Source organism: Musca autumnalis, unplaced genomic scaffold (assembly GCF_047663935.1).
Source record: "Musca autumnalis isolate F117 unplaced genomic scaffold, ASM4766393v1 scaffold_1, whole genome shotgun sequence".
Lineage (NCBI taxonomy): Eukaryota > Metazoa > Arthropoda > Insecta > Diptera > Muscidae > Musca > Musca autumnalis.
Genome location: NW_027411644.1, coordinates 67,153,037 through 67,172,745, shown reverse-complemented (window position 1 = coordinate 67,172,745; position 19,709 = coordinate 67,153,037). Strand labels below are relative to the sequence as shown.

The 19,709-nt window shown below is 35.4% G+C and overlaps 2 protein-coding genes across 2 annotated transcripts in view; both read left to right on the top strand.

Moving 5' to 3' along the window:
- Kyat (Kynurenine aminotransferase) overlaps window positions 1–19,709 on the top strand; it is a 467,753-nt gene that overhangs the window by 279,505 nt on the left and 168,539 nt on the right. The window lies entirely within an intron of this gene.
- Window positions 1–19,709, top strand: part of LOC141400769 (toll-like receptor 5) — a 309,334-nt gene that overhangs the window by 140,904 nt on the left and 148,721 nt on the right. Inside the window, exon 2 of the mRNA XM_073980260.1 lies at window positions 1,201–1,350. The gene's annotated coding sequence lies outside the window, so the exon portion shown is untranslated. The remainder of the gene's footprint in view (window positions 1–1,200; window positions 1,351–19,709) is intronic.

Below are 19,709 nucleotides of genomic sequence, written 5' to 3'. Positions count from 1 at the left end.
AACCTTCAAAATACCGAAAATCGGGAGGTATCGTTCTATGGAGGCTATATGAAGGCGTGGACCTATATCGACAAATTTCTGGGGGAAAGTTTTATACCCCCAATGAAGACTTAGTACCAAATTTCAGCCATTTAGGAGTGATAATGAGGTTAAAACCATACAAATACCGAAAATCGGGTGGTACCGTTCTATGGGGGCTATATCCAAACGTGGACCGATATAGCCCATTTGCAATACCAAACATCCTAGGAGCAATAGAAACTTCTAAACCAAATTACAAAGCACTATCTTAGCTCTATTTTAACAGACGGACGTTTTTATATCGACTTAGAATTTTACCCTGATCAAGAATATATATATACTTTATAGGGTCTCTGGTGAATATTTCGATGTGTTACAAACGGAATGACAAATTTAATTATACCCTCCATATTATGGTGGAGAGCATCTACTATGTCGCTGTCCAATGCTTATGTCCAGAAGATTCAATCTCGAACAGACTTCTGCAAAACCGAGCCGACAAGTCTGCTCTTCCTCGGCAAAGACCTGGGATGGCTCCAACGGGAAAATAACTTGGCAAATAACCACTCTACGTAAACCCACCTTAATAATTCTAATCCAATCTTCTTATTTTTAAATACACTGTCTATGTCCTACGGCTATCCTTTCCATAAAAATTTCTCTCTTTCAGGATGAAAACAATGGACCATAAGATATCCGAGTGGAGCGGCTGTCAATTATGGCAGCCGCGAGTCATTTAACTTTACCTAACCTAACCAAACCATCAAGCGTGCTGTTTTTTACCCTTTTTTCGTATGTCCCTATTTTCTATCATCTATAAAACACCCTACAATTCTTCCCTTTTCGACGGAACCTCTCCTCAATGACTACCTTAGAAAGTTTTTTCAAAAAGAACAACCTCTTGTATTATTTCCTGTTGTGGTCAACTATTTGTGGTTACATCGACATCGTTATTGGCTATTCAATGGCATAGCTTAGGTAAAACTACTTCATCTCCTACTACTGCTCAGCTACTTCTTGATTGGATTATTTTTCCATTATTTTGTTGTGTGTTTCCCTAAATGCCCTGCTCAAAGTGAGCATTTAATTGAATTCAAAAACATATTTATTTCAAATACATATTTAGTTTTAATATTTATTTATTTCTTCTTCTTCTTCTTTTTCTTCTTTTCCATGCAGTTTCATTTTATTCAAAAGGATTTCCCAGAGTTAAGGAATTTAAACGAATTTAAATGAAATTGATTTAAATCGTATTGGGAGACAGAAGGAGAGAAACTGGAAGTCAATAATATTGAAAGTGGAGAAGGATAGCAAAGAAATTGTGCCGAGGTAAGTTGAGTTTGTAGAATTTGCATTTAATGGGACGATATACATGCCAAGCGTTCTTAAATGGATACCGCAATATTATGCCAACAAATGCTGTGAAATACCAGGCTTACGTTTTTCAAACACACACAACAAACAAAAATTGCGTTGTGTTCGTATTTTCATCACCGCCTTAGAACTTTATAAGAGCTAGAAACATTTATCTCAAAGCATATGTTGACAACCGTAAATGTGTGATTTTACTAGTGAAGACGCAAACAATTAGGTCATTGCACAGTGGTCGCTGCAATTGGCCAAAATTAAAGTCTAATTTTTGGCACCCAATGTGTTCATATCTACTCCTAACATGTTAAATTTCTCAAAAATAAATTTGTTATGGATTCACGGTGCGCCTTAACTAAATTTAAATGAAAGGTGCTTACACCTGGGAAGTTTTTGCGGTTTCTGAAACTACAATGTTCATAGATGAGAAAAATCAAAAAAAACTAAAAAATTGCCGGAGGGATTTTCAAATAAATTGTCAAAGTTGAAATTTTTACGGTTTTTAGGGTTTCATGATTTTGCTTGGAAACCGCAAGGCCTATCGAAATGGAATTAAAGAAATTGTTGTAGCAGAGAAAATGCCGTACAAGATTGTCCTTTATGATGTTCTCGTAGGTATTACCATTTTCGAGATATAGAAATTCAACTTAGGACAGTGCACTGACTGTATCGCCTCATTATAAAACAATGTCATGGCTGTAATTTCCCATCTTAAAGTTATATATCTCAAAAATGGTACAACCTAGGAAAAAATTACAAAAGACAATCTTGTAAAGAATTTAAACAGCTATAATATATTCTTCAGTGTCGTTTCGGTAAGTCTTGCCGTTTTTAAGCAAAATCTCGAAAACCTAACAATAAAACCTAAAAATGTGACCTGCTGATGTTTTATATCTCAAAAATGGTGAAACCTAGGAACAAATCATAAAGATCAATTCTCTAGAGAATTTTCACACCTACAACATTTTTTTTAGCCCATTTTCGATAGAACTTGCGGATTCCAAGTAAAATCTAAAATAAACCTAAAAATGTGAAATGTGAGCGCGATTTTTTTAAAAATTCCTCCAGCGATTTTTTCTTGTTTTTGGATTTTTCTCACCTATGAACATTGCTATTTTGGAATCCGCGAAAACTTCCCAGGTGTAAGCGGTTTTCATTCAAAGTTAGTTAAGGTGCACCCTGCATGACATTGTTTTATAGGGTGCCATACAGTCAGTACATTGTCCCAATTTGAACTTCTATATCTCAAAAATGGTAATAATTACCAAAACATCAGGAAGGACAATCTCGTAGAGAATTTTCATTGCTACAACATTTTCTTTAATCCCATTTCCATAGGTCTTGCGGTTTCCAAGCAAAATCGAGAAAAACTAAAAAAGCCCTAAAAATGTCAACTTTGATCGCGATTTATTTAAAATCCCTCCGGCGATTTTTTGTTTTTTTGATTTTTCTCATCTATGAAAATTGTAGTTTCGGAAACCTCAAAAATTTCCTACGTGTAAGCACCTTTCATTTAAATTTAGTTAAGGCGCACCGTGGGATTATTTCTTACATTACTCTGTGAGAATAGCAGAGAAAATGTTTGGAAAATTTGTGAGCACGATAACTCATGTAGGGAGCAACTGATTTGGTCCATACTATGCACATCGCGAAATTTCTACCAGACTTAGTTGAGTCAGGTTCCTCCCACACAAAATTTTGAAAAAGTTCAGTTTAGGACCTACTCTCGAAACGCTTTGATTTTTGGTGTAATAACTTATATACACTGCCCCCCATTCAACGGCACAAGTTTCCTCAGGGGCAAGTCCATACTTCTTCAGAAACTAGCTTGAAAGTTGCAACAAAACCCCCCTACGACACACTGTGTAGTGGTTGGAGCGCATGATAACTCTCGAACGGATCTGCCGATTCTGTCCAAAATTTGGCCTTCGTAATATTTTTTCCAAACTTAAATTAAGTTCGAAGATAAGCCATATCGGTCCACTCCTTCAGGTACCTCCTCGACAAAAGTTCAAAAATGTTCGGAAAAATTGTGCGCACAATAACTCTTGAAGGGAGTGACTGATTTAGTCCATACTTTACACATCCTAATTTATCTACCAGATATGACTATTAGGGTTATGACTTTTTGACATTTTTCCTCAAAAATGATTTCCTGTAGCAGGGATGAATGAACTTTTGCTTATTAATCACTATGCTATCGTTTATTCCATTGAAATATAAAAAAAGTTCACGCACAAATCGATTTTAAAAAAATAATTTTTTGAAAAAATATATGAAATGAAAAAAAATTTTTTTTCAAAAAATTATTTTTTGTTGCACGAATGAATAAATATAAGCCTACTAATAACTATAATAACGTTTATTTCATTCAAATATTAAAAAAGTCGCGAAAAAAGTCACTTTGAAAAAATTTTAAATTTTTTGTTTTTGTTAAAAAATTATATTTTTGAATAAAAGCGTTTACGACATTTTTACGATTCCCAGAATTGAAGGAAACTAGTGAGAAATAAATTTTATGTCATTTTAATTATCTCATGTGGCTCTAAAGTTTATTTTCAATTATATATCTGTTTTCAGTGACTTCAAAAAATTGCCCATAATTTTGATAAATTCAAATTTTAAAATCATTTTGTGCGTGAGGTTTTTTCACGGAATCACCTTTTAATTAAGATTTTATGTAATCTTATGGCAAAACTCATCACGCTATGATACAGGGATATGAGGTTGTAAAAAAGTCATAACCCTAATGACTATATTTGTCCACTCCTTCGGATATATTCCACACAAAATTTCGGATAAGTTCACTTTAAGACGTGCTCACGAATCACTTTGATTTTTGTTGCCGCTTTTACGACGGCATACGTTTTTTTCCATACTTCTTGAGAAAACAGCCCGAAAGGTGTAAAAACACCTATAGCACCATATGTAGTGGCTGGAGGGCACGATACCTCTCGAAGTGATCAACCGATTTGGTCCAACCGATTTGGCCTTCCTAATATTTTGTCCAAACTTAGTTTCAGTTCGAAGATAGACAATACCGGTCCACAACTTCCGGTACAATATTTAAAAACTGTCACTAAAATCGAATGCACGATATCTCCTGAACGGGGCAACCAATTTGGTCCAAACTTTGGGTCTCCTATTATTTTTTCCAAATTTAGTTTAACTTTTAAATGTGCCATATCGGTTAGAAACTTGAAATTTGGCATGAGAATCAAGGTTGACAAGTTGCGTTGATACAAGGAGATGGTTTTGGACGAAAAGTACTAATTGGTACTAAATTTGGTACAATTTGGATTTAGGCGAAGAGATATAGAGTTGGAATCCCGAAATTTGTAATTATGATTTGGATTTGGGTAAACGGATAGAGCTGGAATTCTAAAAATTTGGAATAAAGGTTACTGTTGGAGTGTTGGAATGAAGAAGTTTTGGAAATACGTACTTATGGGTACGAAAAGTGCTAAACGGTACTAAATTTGGTACAATTTTGATTTGGGTGAATAGATAGTGCAGGAATCCTGAGATATGGAATTTAGATTACGTTTGTGGTGTATGATTTAGGTAGTTTGGGAAATTCGTACTTATGGGTTCGAAAAGTACTAAATTTGGTACAATTTGGATTTGGGCGAACGAATAGGGCACGAATCCTGAAATTTTTAATTAACATTACTGTTGGAGAGTAGGATTGAGGTAGTTTTGGAAATTCGTACTTATTCTTACGAAAAGTACCAAATGGTACTAAATTAGGTACAATTTAGATTTGGGTAAAAATATTGAGCTGGATTACTGAAATTTAGTAGTAAGATAACTATTGGAGTGTAGGATTGAGACTTAGAGGTAGTTTTAGGAATTCGTACTTATGGGTACGAGAGTACTAAATGGTACTATATTTGCTACAAATTGGTACTGGACGAATGTATAGAGCTGGAACCCTGGGATTTGGAATTAAGATTACTGTTATTATTTGCTATTAATGCCAGTGTAGAGTTGAGATATATGTATATGTGATTGTCGAAATACGTACCATAAATATACGAAAAGTACTAAATGGTACTCAATTTGTTATTGAGTGTAGGGATAGATCTGGAATCTGTATTTATTCGAGTCAGGATGAGTGTTGGTGTGTAGCGTTGGTATATGGAGGTGGTTTAGGAAATACACGCAGAGAAAAAATATTTTTTGCTTTTGTTGGAACAAAAATATCTGTTTTGGTTCCAAAAATGTCTTTGTTTTGTTCAAACATTGTAATCCAAATCCAAAAATACAATATTTTGTCCCAAACATAGAAAACAAAAACAACTTTCGAATTTCCGCAATATTGTAAAAATCGTTAACAATACCGATTGTAGGAACTATCATATCTAATTTTGTTTACAAAAAGTATTGTCAACCCAGAAAACCAGCCCAGAAATTTTTGATTTGAGTGTATATACTTTTCATATACACTTTTCACATAACATGGATATAAATGTCGCGTATAATATTGCAATCATTGATAAACACAATACATGGTTTGCTGCATTGGCTGACAACAAAGACAAACAAAAAGCCACAAGCATCCACCACAACATTAGGAATAATTAAACACCATAACAAACTCCGGTATAACACCAAACCTCAAAGCACAATGAAGATAGAGGAATGAAACAAAACAGAAACAAATAAAAACAAGAGTCTCATTGCTGGTATACATACACACAAAAACAAAGATAAAGGCATCATGTCGTACAAACAAAACTCACCATAATTGTTTTTTTTCAACACGGCATCGAATAGCGAGAGAAGAGAAAAAATTGTCGAAGAAAAGAGAGAACTATTGTCCAGTTGACAAAAACTATTTTTGGATTTAACAAAACCCAATTGTTGGAATCACAATGCTACATTTGGAATTTAACAATATCTTTACAATACATATTTTGCTCTTCGAATATTGTTGGATCAATCATATTTTTTTCTCTGCGTGTACGTACAACGTATATACAAAAAGTATTAAACCGTTCTAAATTTGGTATTGGGTGTAGGAACAGAGCTCGAATTCTAAAATTTGATCTTAGAGCCACTGTTGATTGTGAATTAAGATACGGATACGATTTTCTACATACATACTATGAAAAGTACTGTTGATGTGTGAATTAAGATACGGATACGGGTTTTTACATACATACTATGAAAAGTACTAAATGGTAGAGAATTTATTACAATTTGTTATTGTTTAAAGGGGTTAGATGGAAATTTTTCAATATTAGGGGACGGTTTCGGATATTCGTATTTATGTATTTATATGTAAATTATTAAATAGTACTACAATAGTAATACAATAGTACTGGGCTAACATTGTATTCGAAATACCAAATATAAGGCATTGAAATAATACTACTAATTTACGCACAGCTTTAAACAGTAATGTACAATAAGTGATTTAGTGCTTAGTGGTACTAACCACAGGAGCACTGATATTGGATGAACTGCTAAATTCAGTGCTCTGAAATTTGTTATGAGTTTAAATTAGAACAGAATGGTTATGAAAATGCCCACTTAAAATGTACATGTAATACCATAGGGAAACAAGTTGGGCTAAAACTGTAAAATTTAATATGAGGTCCTGGATTTGTAAATTTGTATTGAATATTGCACCAGTGCACAGCGGATGCGCCCAACGACAAAAATCAAAAATTTCATGTCATCATTTTAAAAATTAAAAGATGAAAATCGCTTCAAAACATTCCATTTTTCGCGGTTCTTAAGGAAAAAAGCCTCACAAAAATGACTAATTTTGAAAAAAAAAAAACATGTATAAAAAAATGAGAAAAAATAGTTATATTCTAATCGAATTTTTGTAGCAAAGGACTATTTTTAACGCTTTAACTTAAGTTGAATGATTTAGTAAATTGCCTAAGCTTCATTTTTCTAGTTATGAAAATGCCTCTAAATTGCAAGGGTTGCCAAATATGTTAGTTATAATATTGGTAAAATGTATGGATTTCCTTAAAGTTTTAGTCACTTTCAAAAAATACGCAAGAATGGCCACTAGCACCAAATTGAAGACTAGCGCCTGTAGATTCCAAAATTGTGTAGACTTTTTGCGGAAATTTACGGTTTTGGCAGTTATGACCAAAAGTTTTTTATGTGCAGAATTTATATTTTTTAAATATTTAATTTAATTAATATTTAATTAATTTGATTTTATTATCCTTTCTTACATTTAAGTTTAATATAATGGTTTTTGTGCTATTACTGATTTTTTTCTCATGGAAACTTGGAGCCGCACTGAAAAATCGTGAAAGAAAAATAAAAGGTTTTGGGGGCATACCCTTTAATAATATTTTTTTCTAATTAATTGGATTAATCGAGCTAACATGGCCTAAGGAGTTTTGTATTTAAAATACAAAAATCGAGCTAACATGGCCTAAGGAGTTTTGTATTGAAAATACAAAAATTAATTAATTAAACAACGTATTGAAAATACAAAAATTAATTAATTAAACAACGTTCATAAATAATGGCCTTCGTCCTAAAAAGACAATAATAAATAAATATTTTTTTCTTTTTGGGACACCCTAATGTGGTAACACGCCAAAACGTGGAGATTTTCCCTCAGTGAGAACAAATAATACGTCATTACGGGAAACTCTGCAGAAAAAGGTGATTAAATCTAATAAAGTACCGGAAAATGGTTGGTAACCCTGTACGGAGGATACTTGAACACAGTGGACCGATATCACATTTCTTTATAAGGTGGTTTTCTGAATCCTGAGTTCTTTATTAAAACCCACGAGATATAAATCATATGGGAGTATACCAAATCATGGACCAATATTGACAGTTTCTCGCGGGGAGTTTTACTATGCAATAACAACACCTAGTACCGTATTACCACGCATTCGGTTAAACAATATGTTGGAAACAGTAAAATACTTCAATTCAGAATTATTCGTTACATGGGAATTTTGGACCCAGGACTCCAATATTTTTGTTATAGTGTTTTTAGCCCCCGAGGACAAATTGATAAAAATTTCAGTGCGCTATATCATCTAGAAGTATTTTTCTCACACCTTCCCATGTAAGTGCCACCACTGTGCATTGGTTCCATGTCACCCCCTTCCGTACGTCCCTGCTTTCCGCATACGAACTTCTTATTTATTAGTTACTCTCTACAAATGTAAGCTCTATTTTGACTCTGACATATTTCAAAGGTCCTCCTTCCTTTCCCCTTATTAACTGAACAGCATTCCCTTACATCGAATACCATAACACCTACCCCAATCCTAAAGCGGTAATAAAAAATTGCATAAACATTGGTTAACCAAAGATTACCCCCACCATTTTGTTTAATTTATTTTGCAACCAATATGTTGTTGCAGTTGTTGTTGTTTGCACGGTGTTGTTGATGTTGTGCTGGTATTCCATTGAGGGTAAAGCTAATCCTTACGCCAGCGCATGCATCTTGTTTATCTCCATGGTAAATGTGTAAATAAGTGCATCCACGTCATTTCCACCATGCGGGGCAAAGTGATTTAGAGCGACACACTGCCTGCTGCATTGCCAGACGTAAGACACCGCGACTGACAGTATTGGAATTGGGAAACTCTCTTACGAAAGGCAATTTTGGTAGGGAAAACTCTGAAATGGTGGTGGTAATGGGGATGTCAGAAATATTGTGCAAGAAAATATTTTATAACAAGTAAAAAAGTGTCAGTCGGTTTTGCTGACAGAGCTATACCCTCAGCCTGTGTGAATTCAAACTTTCATCTATTGACAATATAGAATTCGATATCAGGTATTAGAAGGTTTTTAGATTTTGTGGCTCTTTTTTGGATGTATGAACTTGCCAGCAAAAATATACATATTTGGATTAAAGATCAAAAGTGTTGCGGAGAAAGTACCTGAAGGGATGGATCGAGATAGTCCATTTTGAAAGTAGATCTTATTTTGAGTGTCATTTCTTTTTTTTGAGAGATATAGCGCCCACCGGCTATTTCAGTTAGTAGCACAGTTGGTATTATTACACCAACAAATAATCCCTATAAAAGCAAAGTACCTTCAAATGCATGTAAATATTTTGTGTCGCATTATTTTTGTATTCAAACCAATTGGATCTAATGAATTTGTCATAAATTAACTGCGGATCGACCGAACATGGTGCTATAAAAACAACAAAAGCAACACCGACAACCACAATCAAAATAAAAGGAAATGATTACAACATTATAACAACGTGAGGCAAAAATTAAGTTTATTACCAAATTTGCACCGTCACACACACATGCCACGCCAACACATTCAGCAGCAATGTAAAAACGAATGCTACCGACACTCGTAGCCACAAAAGGAATAACGAGCGAGCGACACATACCCAACAAAAATGTAATTATCTCTCTTTTTATGCCAAACAGCAGCAACACCAGAAATGAATGAAAACAATAAAATGAAAATCCTTTTCATTCGAAATGTTTTCACTTTACTTTTGTTGGTGGAGGTAGGGTTTAAAAGCGGTAGGGTATGGTAGGTAGGAGAACATGTGGCTGAATTTGGTGGTCCATGAATATTTAGTCGTTTTTTTTTTTGGGAAAACATATAAATGTTGAGCAGAGTCGACTGTTTTATATCATATCAGAGTTTAAATGGGAACACTACGCGGAAATACATTTGCAAGTAATCACTGTGGCACTAACGGAATTGCGTCTTAGATCTAGTCCTACCATAATAAAGGGAATAAATACCTATTCCGTAAATACAATCACGATATAAAGTTCTTTTTATCATAATTACGCATCTGAGTAATATAGGTTTCCCTGAGCAATGTAGGGTACTTTATCCCTTTTTGCTTTCTTTATAATGTTTGCTTAACATAACTTTTGTGGACGTAGCTGCTCTTTTATGTCAGCACTGTTGGGTGCAGGCAGGGAGGGACATTATCGAAATGTTGACTGCCAACATGCAAAACCAAAAATTGTTTCCATCAACCGGAAAATACTATTTGGGGTGTAGAAATCCTAACCACACCAAGCACCCGCAGAACTTTTACCCACAAAATCATCATATAGATATAACAGCAAGCCACATAGTCATTCATTACATCAATTCTCTTTGTTATCAAAATTCAAATGATAACGAATTATTCCTAACGTTAAATTGTTGTTTGTTAACTAAACTAAACCGAAACTGAACTGAACAAAACAATAACGAAATTGTAAAATTTTTCGTAACTTCTATTAAACAAAAGTTTGTTAGTTTTTAAATTGAGGGGTATGATAGAGGGGTAGATGACAGGAGGATATGTTACAGATGCAACAGAATATTCACAAAGTTAGAAGATGATTGAAGGGATGAACAAAGTCCCAAAACCTGAATAGAAAAGTATAGCCAATCCTTTTATATTTAATTAGAATGTTTGTTTTGTTTATTGTTGAAGATTCGATCTCATTTTCGATTGATTGAGTGGAGTATTCCCCCATTGGCTCAACTTCATTTATTACCCTCTATTACAGAGAGTAATGTTTTTCAAAACGAACTGACAGTGTTGCAAAATTTTACTGATCGCTACCAATATCATGATTTCATCCCGGCGAAGGGAATTATCAATTGGCTTCTCAGTTTTTGAAATGATGCCTTTTTAGTGAAAAACCGAACTCTTTAAGTGTCTAGTATTCCCAAATGAATGAGAATCACACTCACTTTTCGGCTTTTCCAAAGAAACACCAAAATCAAAATATTCTGCAACATGTCAGCACGTATCAACTAAGAATTTGTCGAATTCTGTGAGTTGAAAATAACATCACCACAGTTGCCTGTGAGGATGTTTTTGGAATTTTGTTTTTAACAAAGCTCCATTCGCCCGTGCCTCGGCTGTTTTTTGTTTGTTTTGTTTATTGTTGAAGATTCAATCTCATTTTCGATTGATTGAGTGGAGTATTCCCCCATTGGCTCAACTTAATTAGAATATTTTTCGAGGATCACCAGGGTCACAAACGAGGATTTTTTGAAGAATATTTTTCAAGGATTACCAGGGTCACAAACATGCATTTTTTAAAGAATATCGATGATCAACATGGCCACAAAAGTGGATTTTTTAGAGAATATTGTTCGAGGGCCACAAGCGTGGATTTTTTAAAGAATATTTTTCGTAGACCACCAGGACCACAAACGTGGATTTTTTAATGAATATTTTTCGAGGATCACCAGGGCCACAAACGTGGATTTTTTTAATGAATATTTTTCGAGGATCACCAGGGCCACAAACGTGGATTTTTTTAATGAATATTTTTCGAGGATCACCAGGGCCACAAACGTGGATTTTTTTAAAGAATATTTTTCGAAGACCACCATGGCCACAAACGTGGTTTTTTTTAAAGAATATTTTTCGAAGACCACCATGGCCACAAACGTGGTTTTTTTAATGAATATTTTTCGAGGATCACCAGGGCCACAAACGTGGATTTTTTAAAGAATATTTTGCAAGGATCACCAGAGCCACAAACGTGGTTTTTTTAAAGAATATTTTGCAAGGATCACCAGAGCCATAAACGTGGATTTTGTAAAGAATATTTTGCAAGGATCACCAGAGCCACAAACGTGGATTTTTTAAAGAATATTTTGCAAGGATCACCAGAGCCACAAACGTGGATTTTTTAAAGAATATTTTGCAAGGACCACCAGAGCCACAAACGTGGATTTTTTAAAGAATATTTTGCAAGGATCACCAGAGCCACAAACGTGGATTTTTTAAAGAATATTTTGCAAGGATCACCAGAGCCACAAACGTGGATTTTTTAAAGAATATTTTGCAAGGATCACCAGAGCCACAAACGTGGATTTTTTAAAGAATATTTTTCGACGATCACCAGGGCCACAAACGTGGATTTTTTAAAGAATATTTTTCGACGATCACCAGGGCCACAAACGTGGATTTTTTAAAGAATATTTTTCGACGATCACCAGGGCCACAAACGTGGATTTTTTAAAGAATATTTAGCAAGGATCACCAGGGCCACAAACGTGGATTTTTTAAAGAATATTTTTCGACGATCACCAGGGCCACAAACGTGGATTTTTTAAAGAATATTTTTCGACAATCACCAGGGCCACAAACGTGGATTTTTTAAAGAATATTTTTCGACGATCACCAGGGCCACAAACGTGGATTTTTTAAAGAATATTTTTCGAAGATCACCAGGGCCACAAACGTGGATTTTTTAAAGAATATTTTTCGACGATCACCAGGGCCACAAACGTGGATTTTTTAAAGAATATTTTTCGACGATCACCAGGGCCACAAACGTGGATTTTTTAAAGAATATTTTTCGACGATCACCAGGGCCACAAACGTGGATTTTTTAAAGAATATTTTTCAAGGATCTCCAGTGCCACAAACGTGGATTTTTTAAAGAATATTTTTCGACGATCACCAGGGCCACAAACGTGGATTTTTTAAAGAATATTTTTCAAGGATCTCCAGTGCCACAAACGTGAAGTTTTTAAAGAATACTTTTCGAGGATCACCAGCGCCACATACATTAACAAACTCTGTTAATGTCTTAACAGACTCTATTAATTTATTATCAGACTCAGTTAAGGTATTAACAAACGCTGTTAATACATTAACTGGGGCTGTTAACACACCAACAGAGGCTGTCAATACATTAACAGAGTCTGTTAATACATTAACAGAGTATGTTAATACGTTAACAGTGTCTGTTAATACATTAACAGAGTCTGTTAACACATTAACAGAGTCTGTTAATACATTAACAGAGTCTGTTAATACATTAACAGAGTCCGTTAATACACTAACAGAGTCTGTTAATACACTAACAGAGTCTGTTAATACATTAACAGAGTATGTTAATACATTAACAGAGTCTGTTAATACATTAACAGAGTCTGTTAATACATTAACAGAGTCTGTTAATACATTAACAGAGTCTGTTAATACATTAACACACAATGTTAATACATTAACAGACTCTAATAATACATTAACAGAGGATATTAACACACTAACAGAGTCTGTTAATGCATAAACAAAGTCTGTTAAGACATTAACAGAGTCTGTTAATACGTTAACAGAGTGTGTTAATACATTAACAGAGTCTGTTAATACATTAACAGAGTCTGTTAACACATTAACAGAGTCTGTTAACACATTAACAGACGCTGTTAACACATTAACAGACGCTGTTAATACATTAGGAGAGGCTGTTAACACACTAAGAGTCTGTTAACAGACTAACAGACTAACTGTTTACAAACAGAGTATATTAACACATTAACAGAGTCTGTTAATATATTAAGAGAGTCTGTTAATACATTAAATCATTCTCATCTGTTAAATAATTAACAGGCGTTGTTAATACTATAACAGACGCTGTTAATACATTAACAGAGTTTGTTAACATACTAACTCTGTTAATACTTACCAGAGTATGTTAACACACTAACAGACGCTGTTCATACATTAAGAGAGGCTGTTAATACATTAAGAGAGTCTGCTTACACTCTAACATTGCCTTTTAATACATTAATAGAGGCTGTTTATACATTACCAGAAGCTGTGTTAATACTTTAAAAGGCGATGTTATATTAACAGATGCTATTAATATATTAACAGAGGATGTTAATACCTCAATAGAACCTGTTAATATATTAACAGAGGCTGTTGATGCATTAATGCTCTTCAGCCCGGTTTGTTAATCTAATTTTATATGTTCCATTCATTTTAGCATTGGACAGCAAGTGAATTGCAAGCAGCGCCAGCAATCGGGCGATTCGCAGAAGCTACTATTAGTTAACTCTATAACGGTAAGGCATTCCAATGGCTGAGGTGAGTGCAGCTCTTGAAAAATGTTTTAAACAACCAACCAAAGGCCTTATAGTGTCTTTGAAATGGTACTGAAGGCGTTCTGTGGCTGGCCTTTGAAAATTGCCTTAAAATCCACGACTACTGGGCTGAAACTGGCCTCAAAAAAAAACGACTATTGGAGGGAGGCCGACTATGAAAATTGCATTAAGATGTTATGACTATCGGAGTGAGGCTCTTTGAAAAGGTGATAAGCTGTCTGAGTTTGGCATTTGAAAATAGTCCTAAAAATCCATGACTAATTGGACTGAAACTCTCATTGAAAATTGTCTTAAAAGGTACGACTATTTGGCAGATGTTGGCGTTACATATCCACGACCATTTCGCTGAGACCAGCATCGAAGGATCCTTGGGCATAGGCTGGCCTTTGAAAATTGTTTTAATAACAAAATGGAGCTCGAGGTCTGGGGGGTGGAAAATTTTTTTTGGGGGTGAAAGGTCTTGATGAGTATATACAGAACCCCAAAGGGCAGATCCGCCGTGAGTCGAACTATTGAGTTATGGCGTGCTGAATTTTTCGCTGGAGACCCTATAAGCCATCACAAATTAGCGTTATATCTTTGTTCGCTGTTGTTTTGGATTATTTTAGATATGACATGTCTTCAGTCAAACCTAATGAGGATCTTTTTCGTAGAACATTTCGACCTTCTAACTCGCTTCCTTCCATGTTTCGGTTCACAGTGTAATCCATGACTGTTGGACTTAAAGCCTTTAAAAAATCATCGGCTAACTAGGTGTGGCTGGCCTTTTTTATCTGCTTATGAAGACGACTATGATGAGGGGTCTGACCCAAGAAATATTATGCATTAGACTTTAGGTCATCTGACGATTCGACTACTGTTATGATTGAGTATTGTGACACCTTCTACTAATTCCAGTGTAACATTCCTTGGAACCCCACGATTTGTAGAGCAATATATCTACCCTAGAAGCGACATATCCTTTTCGTCGCTACCTAGGACAGAATACCAAAAGTTATTATCCGATTTGTATATGTAAAGCGTATATGTCGGATAGTATATGTATGAGCAGGTAAACAAATTATCTTGGATATCTCTCTATAATTCTTCTTAACAACACCTTTTGTGGTGTTAAATTCCTCTGGCTTTTATAACATTGCATTCCTTTTCATGCTTAACATAACACAACCTCATTACGAACCATGTGAATTTACATCAGCTTCAGCTGTATCATGCGGGTAGGTATATACTTACACTTTCACACACATTTTATCGACATCGTGTTAGAATGTTGTGCCCGCAGATATTTTCATTGGGAAACCCTTGAATTGTTATTGGTACCTATGTATGTTACACTTTCGATTGAGAGACTCTAGTAGTTTAGTATGGTTGATAATAGTGGATGTAGTGGCGCCCAATGTGGTATGGGAAAATGGTGAATTATAATTGTATGTTAAAATACTAGAGAAGTTTCCCCTGAAACATTGACCTATAGAGAAAGTGGGTGAAATGGAATGTATCAATAGTTTAAATATTGAAAATTTGTAAGCCTAAACTTTTAACATTGAAATGGAAAATGGTTATACTCGTCGAGGGGGGAGGGCTGACTTATGCCACTGCTATCGCAGCATACCCTATCCTCTCATTTTTATGCGTTTTACTCTTTCGTAGGCAAAATCACAACATCCTCAATCTCTTCACCTCTTCATAACCGATTCACAAACCAACCTATGTAAGTCTTAATTTCCACTCATAATTGCAATAATGTTGATGATGATGACTTTCATTACTCATTTCTATCTTTCATCTCGAATGACATATGGATGTACGTGGATTTATGTACCTGTCTGTCTATGCGTGTAACTGTGTGTAGTTCTGTCTATAATTAAGTGTACAGGATAATAAGGATAAAATCCAAACATCAAGCTTGTAATTATCTAGCATATATAGAGTGATAATCACCATGATGTCGACAACGATGATGATGATGTTGTTGATGATTATAGAGTGCGGCATGTGATTTAGTAGTTGATGTTGAATAGGTTTTGGCGGATTATTAACCTAATTCCTGGTAATTTCGCATACTTTTGCATGAGTATTAGACTGAAATGAGGGTAGATATGTTGGCTTATCTTTAGCATGCAAAAACAGAGAATAGATTTTGGGAGGCAGCAAGGATATCAATATAGGAATCATGGCGAATTAATATTCTTAAGAAAGGAGTAGTTCATATATCTCATGAAATATTGAAGGACCGGTTTGCTACCTATCGAACAAAATTATGTATTCTTCTGAGGCTAGGTTATTTGTCCTCTTTTTTGCAATAAAAGAAAATCCCAAAAATTTTTATTAATTTCGTATCTTTTTGTGAGGCAAAATATGTGTCCCATCATATGACCAGCAGCATCTCAACCTTAGCATAACGTCTTAATTGAAAAAATAAGTTTCTCATATGAATTTAACAAAAAGCCATCTGTCAGCCTGCTGTCGTTGTGTCTGTTTGCGGTAACCTACATTTCATTTAAAATCACTTAACTTTGGCCAAGTGAAATGATTTATCGTTTTCAATTATTCAATTAGAAATTGTCGACAATTGTTGTTGTTGCTGTTTCTCCTTCGTTTTCTTTTTTAATGTAATTTTTGTCCTTTTAAAGGCAATTTATGTACACAGGTACCAATGAGTGATAGGTACAGCCACACTAAAACACACACATGCTGACATAAGAAATGTACTTCGAGAGTAAAAGAAAACATTTCCGACCAAAAATTGGCAAAAGAAACACACGGATTAGGCCTAAAGATAACCCTAAAATTGTTGTTATTGGTCCTAGGTTGGTCCTTGAAAATTGTCCTTAAAATCCATGACTATTGGTCTTTGAAAATTGACCCAAAAACAAAACTATTGACCCAAGGTTGGTTTCTTAAAATCTACGACTATTAGCCAAGGGCTTGTTTTGAAAATTGTCTTAAAATCTTCGACCATTAGCCGTAGCCTGGCCTTTGAAAATTACCTTAAAATCCACGACTATTGGCCGGAGAAAAATGGCCTGTGAACATTGACTTAAAACCCAAGACTATTGGCCAGAGGCTGGTGTTTGGAAATTGCATTAAAATTCGCTACAAATTACATAGGTCTGTCCTTTTAAAATTGCATTATAAATTCACGGCTTTTGGTCGAAGGTTGGCCTTTGAAAATTACCTCAAAAATACACAACTAATGGCCTAAGAATGGAAATTGAAAATTGCTTTAAAAGTCTACAACAATTGACCGGAGGCTGACCTTTGAAAATTGCCTTAAAATTCACGAGTGTTTGGCCGAAGGCTGGATCTTGAAAATTGCCTTAAAAATCTGTGAGTTTTTGGCCGAAGGCAGGCTGAAAAGCTGAAAATTGCATTAAAATCCACGGCTATTGGTCGCAGGCGGGCCTTTGAAATAGTGTTAAAATCCGCGACCATTGCCCTGAAGCTGGCCTTCGAAAATTGCACTAAAAATCTTAAAAATATACGACTATTGGCCGGAGACTGGCCTTATGAAATTGCCTTAAAAATCCACGATTATTGGTCGGATTCAGGCCTTTGAAAATTGCCTTAAAAATTCACGACTATTGGCCTTTGAAAATTGCCTTAAAAATCTACGAGTTTTTGGCCGAAGGCTGGCTCTTGAAAATTGCTCTAAAAATCCACAGCTACTGGTCGCAGACGGGCCTTTGGAAATGGTGTTAAAATCCGCAACCATTGCGCTGAAGCGGGCCTTTTAAAATTACCTTAAACATTCACGACTATTGGTCGGAAGCTAGCCTTTGAAATTTGTGTTCAAATCCACGACCATTGCCCTGAGGCTGGCTGGACTATTGGCCTTTGAAAATTGTCTTAAAAATTCACAACTATTGGCCAAAGGCTGACCTTATCAAATTGCCTTAAAAATGCACGATTATTGGTCGGAGGCAGGCCTTTGAAATTTGTGTTAAAAATCCACGACCATTTCCCCAAAGCTGGCCTTCGGAAATTGCACTAAAAAACTTAAAAATATACGACTATTGGCCGGAGACTGGCCTTATGAAATTGCCTTAAAATCCACGATTATTGGTCGGATGCAGGCCTTTGAAAATTGCCTTAAAAATTCACAACTATTGGCCTTTGAAAATTGCCTTAAAAATGCACGATTATTGGTCGGAGGCAGGCCTTTGAAATTTGTGTTAAAATCCACGACAATTGCCCTGATGCTGGCCTTCGAAACTTGCACTAAAAATCTTAAAAATTTACAACTATTGGCCAAAGGCTGACCTTATCAAATTGCCTTAAAAATTCACGATTATTGGTCGGAGGCAGGCCTTTGAAATTTGTGTTAAAAATCCACGACCATTGCCCCGAGGCTGGCCTTCGGAAATTGCACTAAAAAACTTAAAAATATACGACTATTGGCCGGAGACTGGCCTTATGAAATTGCCTTAAAATCCACGATTATTGGGGATGCAGGCCTTTGAAAATTGCCTTAAAAATTCACGACTATTGGCCTTTGAAAATTGCCTTAAAAATCCACGATTATTGGTCGGATGCAGGCCTTTGAAAATTGCCTTAAAAATCTACGAGTTTTTGGCCGAAGGCTGGCTCTTGAAAATTGCTCTAAAAATCCACAGCTATTGGTCGCAGACGGGCCTTGGAAATGGTGTTAAAATCCGCAACCATTGCGCTGAAGCGGGCCTTTTAAAATTGCCTTAAATATTCACGACTATTGGTCGGAAGCTGGCCTTTGAAATTTGTGTTAAAATCCAACGCCATTGCCCTCAGGCTGGCCTTCGAAAATTGCACTAAAAAACTTAAAAATATATGACTATTGACCTTTGAAAATTGTCTTAAAAATTCACAACTATTGGCCAAAGGCTGACCTTATGAAATTGCCTTAAAAATGCACGATTATTGGTCGGAGGCAGGCCTTTGAAATTTGTGTTAAAAATCCACGACCATTGCCTACGAGTTTTTGATCGAAGGCTGGCTCTTGAAAATTGCTCTACAAATCCACAGCTATTGGTCGTAGACGGGCCTTTGGAAATGGTGTTAAAATCCGCAACAATTGCGCTGAAGCTGGCCTTTTAAAATTGCCTTAAATATTCACGACTATTGGTCGAAAGCTAGCCTTTGAAATTTGTGTTAAAATCCACGACCATTGCCCTGAGGCTGGCCTTCGAAAATTGCACCAAAAAAACTTAAAAATATATGACTATTGGCCTTTGAAAATTGTCTTAAAAATTCACAACTATTGGCCGAAGGCTGACCTTATGAAATTGCTTAAAAATACACGATTATTGGTCGGAGGCAGGCCTTTGAAAATTGTCTTAAAACTCCACGACTATCTAAAAATCCACAATATTGGCCGGAAGCTGGCCTTTGAAATTTATTAAAAAATTCACGACTATTGGTCTGAGGCTGGCCTTTGAAATTTGTGTTAAAAATCTACGACCATTGCTCTGAGGCTGGACTTCGAAAATTGCCCTAAAAATCCA